We start from the raw sequence: 8,718 nt of genomic DNA on the forward strand, positions 1-8,718 counted from the left end.
GGACAGACTGGCAGTTTGAAGCGTGAGGGAGTCATGGCAAAAAAGACCCGGAACAACTTGTTCCAGGTTTTCCTGGTCACACTGCACTGACTGATGCGGGAGCATACCGGGGAGGAGGCGCAAGGGAGCATTCACACTGTTGGCCTGCCCCTGGCGGAGGTGCGGCTGTATGGCATGACTTTCTTTTTGGTAATCCGGTAAACACGCAATTGCAGCTTTCAGCGTTCACACTTTGTTGGTGCGGGATGAATGAGGGATGACCGCGCTCTCCAGGGTTTGCTACTACTTTCACCTGGTATCTTCTAAACTTGGGAGGGAAGTGTTACAAGACGGGTTGAGAATGGCTGGGGAACGCCTGACAGATGTCCCTGTGTGAATGGCCCCTTTAATCCGTTTGTGAAATGTTTCTGGCATGTGCCTATATCGGGGCAAACTGCCAGTTTGAACTCAGCCTCTGTGTGACAAACACATGACCACCACTCGATCTTTGTATCAGACCTGTGCCTGGAGCTAAGGTTGCTAACTCTGGTTGGGAAATTCCTGGAGATTTAGGGATGGTGCTTGGGGTCATGGAGTTTAAGGAAGCTCCTCCAAAGCTGGTATTTCCTCCAGAAAAAGTGGCCTCCATAGTTGGAAGATCTGTAGTTGGAAGCTGTAATTCCAGGATAACTCCAAACCCCACCAGGAGACTGGTAACACTACTTGGAACTCTGTGCTGGGAATTCAGTTCACAGGTGCACACATACTGTTGTGAATGTAGTCTAACAAGGAGAAGAAGCACCAATATTTTCCACTAGGGTGGCTTGTGGTTCAATGTGGACCCATGAACTGTCACAAACTAAATGGCTTTACATGAACTGAACCAGTTTGTGATGTTCATGATGCAGCAGAATGCACACACACACACCCCGGCATGCTATAGATGCCAGACTCCCAGGGAGTCTCCAGATGACTCTCTACCTGTCCATCAAGGTTGGTGAGGATTGGATTTAGGGGGTCCAAATTACATTCCCCCTCCCCAAGAAGGTGCCCCCAGAAAAGTATTTTGGGCAAATGTCAGGTGCAGCTTCAAGAGTATATAGGATGGACCCTGTGCATGCTAGAGATTTCAAATTCACAGCACACCCTCTTGGATGCTCTCCTACAAGGTCTCCAAGTTATCTGTGGATTGGATTTTTTGGGGGGTCCAAGTTACAGCCCCCCCCCTTTGAAAGTGCCCCCAGGAAAGTGCTTTTGGGAAATGTCAGGCACAGCTTCAGGAATGTATAGAATGGACCCTGAGCAAGCTTAGCACACCAAACACAAGGGAACCTCATCTGTCACCAGCTCCTCTACAATCTCTCAGAGTGGGGGGCAGATTACATCCCAGTTACCGACCCCCTAAAATGGTCTCTCATGTTTATACCCACCCACCCCTCCTGTGAATCCCCTGTGTGTGCCATCAGTACAAAAGTGGACGTGAAGGGTGCTCATCATGTGGGGAAGAAAAATCCTCTTCCAGCACCCATGCTGGAAGCAATGGGGCAATGGAGGCCAGCTGTTGGGAGCTGGGCCAGGGATGGTATGGGCCACACCATCAGAGCATGGAACAAGTAAGGTAAGGGCACCAACTCAAGCAGTGTAATCAAGGTCCGGTCAAAGACTCAAGAGCCATCAGTAGTCTGGTCCAAGGGTCAGTCTGTACAGCAAAGTTTGAAAGTTCAAGAGTTATCTACGAGATGAAGGAAGAATCAGGGTACATTCTGAAGAGTCACAGGAACAAGGCAGGATCCGATGCAGTGGTTGCAGTGTCAGAGGGATTTTGACTTGTTGCTTCCATGTCTAACAACCTCCCTTGGCTGCATTTTATAGCCATATGCTGAAGGGTCCTCACTATTGCTGAGCCCTGGCTAACCAATGACACCAGCTCTAGCAGGGCATCATCAAGAATTTAAAAGCTTCCTTCCCCTGATCTGTTCCTGGCACTGTCCACAGAGGCAAAAGCGTTTTAGGCACTGCCCTGAGACACCTCTGACAGCAGTGATTAAAAGGGTGGGGAGGGGAAGCATCCTCCCCTTCCACATCCCAACTCCCTGTTGCCATTCCTGTCTCAAGTACAGACCTCTGTGACCCTTCCCAGCCCAGTTCCAGAAAGCAGCTGTACCTCCTGAAGGAGCGCAACCCCCCAAGACTCGTTCTCCATGCACTCTTGCAAAGGGTGCGCCCAATCCTGTTGCTGCCAGAAGAAAGAGCGGCAGCCAGCAGGAGAAAAAAGAGCTCCACTCTCCTTTAAGCAGGGATAAATGGAGGGAGAGCAGGAGGCCGCCCCTAAGAAGGCTCCCCACACTTGGGGTGCCATCACGTGGGTAGGCCACCCAAGATAGGCCACCTTCAGAAAAGTCAGAAGGGCTTTGCCAACCCTTCTCCCTTGGGCCCAGGTGGCACTCACTGCCCCCCTTGAGATGCGGATCCTGCTTGAGACCTGCCAGCGCCTGGCTGCCCACTTATTGTGCAGCATCAAGTCTTCTCATCTGCTGTGCAATAGATGGGTGGGGTAGAGGAACTCCACTTAGGCCTTCATTGCACACTTGGTGGAGCAGAAGAATGCAGAGCAGGATGTCATTGCCTCCATGATGACCATCCTGCATGGGAAAGAGGAGATCAGCCAAGGCTGACCCTCTCCCTAGTGGTGTGTGTCCTCAAGCCTTTTCAGGACACTACCAAAATTGTTCCACCCTACAAGAGGTCAAAAGGGCTTCATGGAGGGCCAAGGAGCCAGTCACCCATTGCATGGGTGGAATGATTGCTGTGGTTGTCATAAGAAGAAGCCATGTTGGATCAGGCCAATAACCCATCCAGTCCAACACTCTGTATCACACAGTGGCCAAAATACAGATGTCCAAACCCCTCTTCCCCTGGGCCCTGAACACAGTAACTTGACTTGGCGCAGTCAAGAAGATCACTGGGTATGGCTTTTCCCCTGGGCCCAGGAGTCACCCACACTGTTGCAGCTGGCTGCATCCCTGGGCCCCGTTCATTCGGCACAGTTAAGCAGATCTCTGAATATGGCCAACCCCTCTCTTCCCCTGGGTCCAGGAGTCACCTGCACTGTTGCAGATGGTTGTGTCCCTGGGCCCTGATCACTCAAGACAATTGCAAGGTATGGCCAACTCCCCTCCTCCCCTGGGCCCAGGAGTCATGTCACCCACTCTGTTGTGGGTGGCATGATTGCTGAGGTTGGCCAACCTCTAGACCCTGAAACAAAGAAAACCCAGACCCAACAGTGTTGAAATGTGAAGGAATAGTGGAGGTGGCTCAGAACCCTGAGACAAAGAAGATCCAGACCTGACAGCATTGAAACTTGCAGGAAGATGTGGAGGTGGCTTGGAGCACTGAAAGAAAGAAGACCCAGACCTGACAGCATCAAATTGTGAAGGAAAATGTGGAGGTGGCTTGGAGCACTGAGAGAAAGAAGAGGAGACCCAAATGTAGAAGCTAGCAACAACATGTGTTGACATGGTGGCTCGAAGACCCAAGACCATCACAGATGAGCCCAATCCCACAGCAGCCCACAACAACTGTTGATGTGGTGGCTTGCAGCACTGAAAAGGGTTGGCCATGCATAGTGGGGTGAGTGAGAGGCTCACTCAGAGCCATTCAAAGTCCACCTAACACCCAATCCCCAACAGGAAAGAGCGGACCAAAATTGGAAGGGGTGGCTTGAACCTGTTGCCAATGTCCTATTTCCAGGAAGGGTTGGCCATGCACAGCAATCTTCTTGCCAGCAGGGAGAGTGAAGGGGAATAGCTCTGGAGCCCTGGAACAAAGGGAAGGCCCTTTCGGACTCCTATATGAAGCCCTGAGAAAAGCCTTGGCCACACACAGCAATCACTTTGCCAGTGATACAAGTGAAAGAGAATATCCCTGGATTCCTGGAATAAAGGGAGGACCACCCCAAATCCCAAATGTTCTATGTGGTGCCCTCCCCAGGCTGTGATTTGGGTCAAAAGCCCTGACAAGGAAGTAGATGTGGTGGCTGGAGTCCACTCCTGACACCCAAACTCCTAAATGTGACCACCCCCACCAAGGGCTGAAGCATGCAGCCAGTATACAAAAGATGGATGGAAAGGTTGACATCCCCAGACTTTCAACGGGGGCTCCATAAAGTACCCCCATAGCATAAGGGAGGGTATAATGAATGTTGGTTCTCAGCCAAGGATCCCACCAGCTAGTGTAGAAACAGACAGGTGCAGAGCACACCCACTGATGGAGGTGTGTTATTCTAATATGCACCTGGGTGCAGAGCACACCAATCCCCTCACAGCCCCCCATGGCTGATATGTGCAGTTAGTACCTGAAAGACTGATGGAAAAGTAGGCATCCACAGACATCTGATGAGGGCTGCGCAAAGTGCCTCCACAGCAGTAGGGAGGGTGTAATGGATATGGTACTCAACTGAGGTACACACAGGCTAGGGCAGAAACGGACAGGTGCAGAGCACACCCACCACTGGGGGTGTATTATTTGACTCTGCACCTGGCCCTGGAGCACAACCATCTACTCACAGCCTCCCCCATAGCCAACACATGCAGCCAGTATCCAAAAGACAGGCACCCCCAGACTTTCAATGGGAGCTCCCCAAAGTACCCCTATGGCAACAGAGAGGGTGGAATGGATGTGGGTACTCAGCAGAGCACCCACTAGCAAGGGCGGAAGCAGACAGGTGGAGAGCACACCCACCGATGAAGGTGCTTTATTCGATTCTGCACCTGGGTCCAGACCACACCCATCCATTGTGGCAAATACTTCTATTCTGCAGATAAGTGAAAAGCAATGCAAAGCTGGCAGAGCTACCCCTCAGGTCTAAAACAGACAGGTTAGGGGGGACAGAAAGGCAGACCAGGCATCCAGTAAGTTTCAATGGGGGCTCCTCAAAGTACCCCCTTGGCAGCTGGGAGAGTATAATGAATGTGGGTACTCAGCCAAGGAACCCACTAGCTAGGGTTGAAACAGACAGGTGCAGACTATACCCACTGATGGAGGTGTATTATTTGACTCTGCACCTGGGTCTGGAGTGTGCCCAGCCAATGTAGTGAATACTTCTACTCCACGGATAAATGGAAATATATCAGAAAGGCAGCTCGGGTATTCCCCAGAGTTTTGATGGGGGCTCCCCACAATGACCTCACAGCCACTTGGCAGGCACCCCAGCCAAACACTCCCTCAAGCCCAAACCCAGAGATCCCCTGGTCATACCTCACTCCTAGATGAAATTTCTGGGTGGTTCTTCACCATTAGTGGCACACATTGTACAGATAAGAGATCATCTGTTGTGATGGTGAATTGTACAAATGCTATGGAAAGGAGTAGTCAAACAGGGGCTTGCTTGTATAGGCAGATGTTTGAAGAGGTGGATGTGTTCTATTAGGTAGGTGCTGTGCTATGAGGTAGATGCTGGTTGGTTCATAAGAGAGTTGTTTGCTTATGAGGAAGATGCTGTTTAGGTTGGCTGTGGGGCAAGCCCAACCCCACCTAGTAGAGGTGGCCATCCTCCCACCCAAGCACCAGGGGCACAACCCATGGGCACCATGTTGGGTCACACAGAGAGGAGGAGGAAGGATGGATGGAGGGGACACACAGCAGGACAACACTGGAAGGCCTGGATCTTAGTTCATCAGTTCCAGAGCAGGGTGGCCCAATGGGGGGTTTTGACCTTCAAAAAGGACAACTCGTCCACCCTAGCTGGGTGCAGTGGGAGCTGTGGGGACTAAGGATGTCTCCCAGGTGGGGATGCTCTGGATGCTGGTGGGAGGGCACAAGAGATTAATGGCCATGCAAGAGAGGTCAGACCAGTTGATGGCCTTGCATGACCAGTACTCCAGGAGATCACAGCTGGCAGGCTCAGGGGACTTGGTGAGGTACTCCCTAACCATAACCTCAGTGAAATTCTCCACCATAGCACATCTTTCCCCCCCCCCCACTGGCACTACTGCTGAGTGCTGACTTCTCACTTCACCAACAACAACCAGTAGTGGGGCCTCTGCTTTGCCTGGGTCTTAGAGGAGTGCTCACCTTCCTCCTCTTCCCCAGATTCTTCCACCTGTTGTTCCCTCTGGCCACATTTCCTGGCCTGAAACCTCCGCACCTCTCAGCAGAGCTCACACTTCCAGTTCATGAGTTCTGCATTACAGAAAGCAATGCTGCTTTTAATCTGTTGGCTGCACACACAGGTCAGCCTGTATTCCCATTCTTTGCAGAGAGGATGCAACCTGGTGTCAATGCCTGCCTGCAACCTCTTTGCCAAGGCCTGGACCCACAGAACAGCCATCTTCTTGGGGCCCTTCTGCAGTGCAGAGGCCAGTGCCTGGTCCAGCCCTCAAATCAGGGGGATTACTCACCCCAGGATGGCCATATGGGCACAGAACATGTCAGTGGTGTCCTGCAATGGCTTGAGGACATGCATCATTTGGGAGAGGGTCAACCAGTCATTGGAGCTGATGCTGAGCTCCTCACAGAGGAGATGACATCCTGCACTGCACTCTGATGCTCCACCAAGTGTGCAATCATGGTGTAGGTGAAGTTCCAGCAGGTGGCCACATCCTGGATGACCCAGTGTTCAGGCTCATCCCCCTCCCCCTGCCTCTCACGCAGCAGATGCACAGACTTGATGCTGCGTGAGAAGTAGGAAGCCAGGCATCAGCGGGTCTTGAGCAGGGACCTAAGCTCGAAGGTGGCAGCATCCCAGGTGGGCTTGACAGTGCTCCCAAGCCCCAGAGCATCCCTCACCACCAAGTGAAGCATGTGCGCCAGGCAAACGATGCCCTTGAGACCACACAGTCCTCACCGCTGTTTGCATTTTGGGGGCAGTGTCTGTTACCATATAGCCACAGGCGATGTTTCTCCCAACCAACCACTCCCTCAAGCTACTCTGGATCATGGCAGCGATGTTTGCCACCATGTGGCATGCATCTATCACCTGTGCATAGATCAGAACCATCTTGTAGCCCGGTGGCAGGACTGTGACCTGGAAACATGACTTCATGGTTGGAGCAGATGGGAGGCACTGCTTGCTTTCTGGCACTGGGCTGTGAAGTGCCAGAGGGAGGCCTACCAATGAATGCAGCAGGAGCAGCAGGGAGTTGGGATGTAGAAGGAGAGGATGCTTCGCCACCACCCTCTGAGTCACTGCTGTCATAGTCTCCCTTTCCAAACAGTGTTAGCAACTGCTGCTGCTGGGGCAGTGCCAAAAACCCTTTAACATCCTGTGAAAGCCCCATGGTTGGATCAGGGGAAGGAGGCTCTGAGACCCCTAATGACAATGTGCTGGGAATGTCCATCATGGGCTGGGCTTGGGCTGAGAGGCAGAAGTCAAGTGCAGTCCGAGGTTGTTGCCAGGAGAGCCAGAGCCAAAACGTGAGTCCGAAGAAGGGGTCATTCAAAGCAGAGGTCAGGCAGCCAGGAATCCAAGCCAGAGTGAGGGTCCAAGGACATCCACCAAAGGTGGATGCAAGGCACGCATGGAGGCGACTTGTTGCTTCCATGAGAGCCCCATCCTGAGTGTGAGTTATTTAGGACTCCGGCCACGCTTCCCATGGTGGCAGCAGCGCTCCTGCTAATACTCAGGACTCGGCATTTGCCTTCCCTGCCAGCATGCATCTCGATGGCAGGTAGCTAAGCCTCTGTGGAGATGCTCCCTTAGCTGAACCACCCATGGAGGTGAGTCAGGCAGGCTCCCTGATTGCACCTGTGCCTCCTCAGCTGTTGCAGGACCAGGTGTGGGGTTTACAGGCTCAGGCGCTGGCAAGCTATCAACTTGTAAAGAGTCAGAGGGGCCAACTTCTGGTTCTGGCAATGCCAGCACCTCTGGCTGTGATGCCAACTTGGATGGGGACTCAGCGTTGCTGCCATCACTCATGACAATATCTTCCAGTGGTGAAGAGGCTGTGTTTGGTGCCCAGGGATAAAGCCCTCCGGTACGTGACAGGATGAGGGCTTCTTCCCCCACACACACACAACGAGCACCCTTTCCACCCACTTTCATCTGCATGGTGCTGAAGCCTTGAGACCACCCCTGAATCCTGACACCCAAGTCCAGGGGGTGTCATCCACGAGCTAGGCCACACTGCTCGGGATGACTAGTGAGACTGTGTGACTCACAGCCCTGAGTCCACCTAACACCTAAAGCCCAACATCAGAGAGACCAGATCACAAAAGAGAGGGGCGGGGTATATACATGTAGACCCTCAGCCAAGGCACCCACCAGATATCCCCACTGAGTAGTGAGTAGTGAGTGTGTGGATCACATCCATGAGTCCACCTAATACCCAAACCCCAGCAGCAGAGAGATAGAAGATCACAGTCAGATTCAAGAGGAGTGTGGGGGTGAAATGCAGGCCGTCTTCAGAGGAACCCTCAGCAGAAGCCACAGGAGGACATGGCTTCAAGAGGGAATTAGATAAGCACAAGAAGAGGGACCCGTCATACTCACGGGGGGGTGGTATTCTGGCTCCTATCCTGCAGAAGCAGAAGGACCTCAGGGCTGAGGAGGAAGCAGCCACAGGTAAGTCCCTCCCCCAGCTCTGGTGGCAAGGCCTGAGCGGCTTCCAGTTGCCGGGCCCGTTGATCCCCTCCCCCCCCCAGCTCTGCTGCCAATCTCCTCCCTCCCCCAGCTCCGGTAGCAAGGCTTGAGCGGCTTCCAGCCACCGGGCCATTGACCCCCCCCCAGTTCCGCTGCCGATC

Source organism: Gekko japonicus, unplaced genomic scaffold, assembly GCF_001447785.1.
Source record: "Gekko japonicus isolate JY-2015 unplaced genomic scaffold, Gekko_japonicus_V1.1 scaffold788, whole genome shotgun sequence".
In the NCBI taxonomy this organism is placed as follows: domain Eukaryota; kingdom Metazoa; phylum Chordata; class Lepidosauria; order Squamata; family Gekkonidae; genus Gekko; species Gekko japonicus.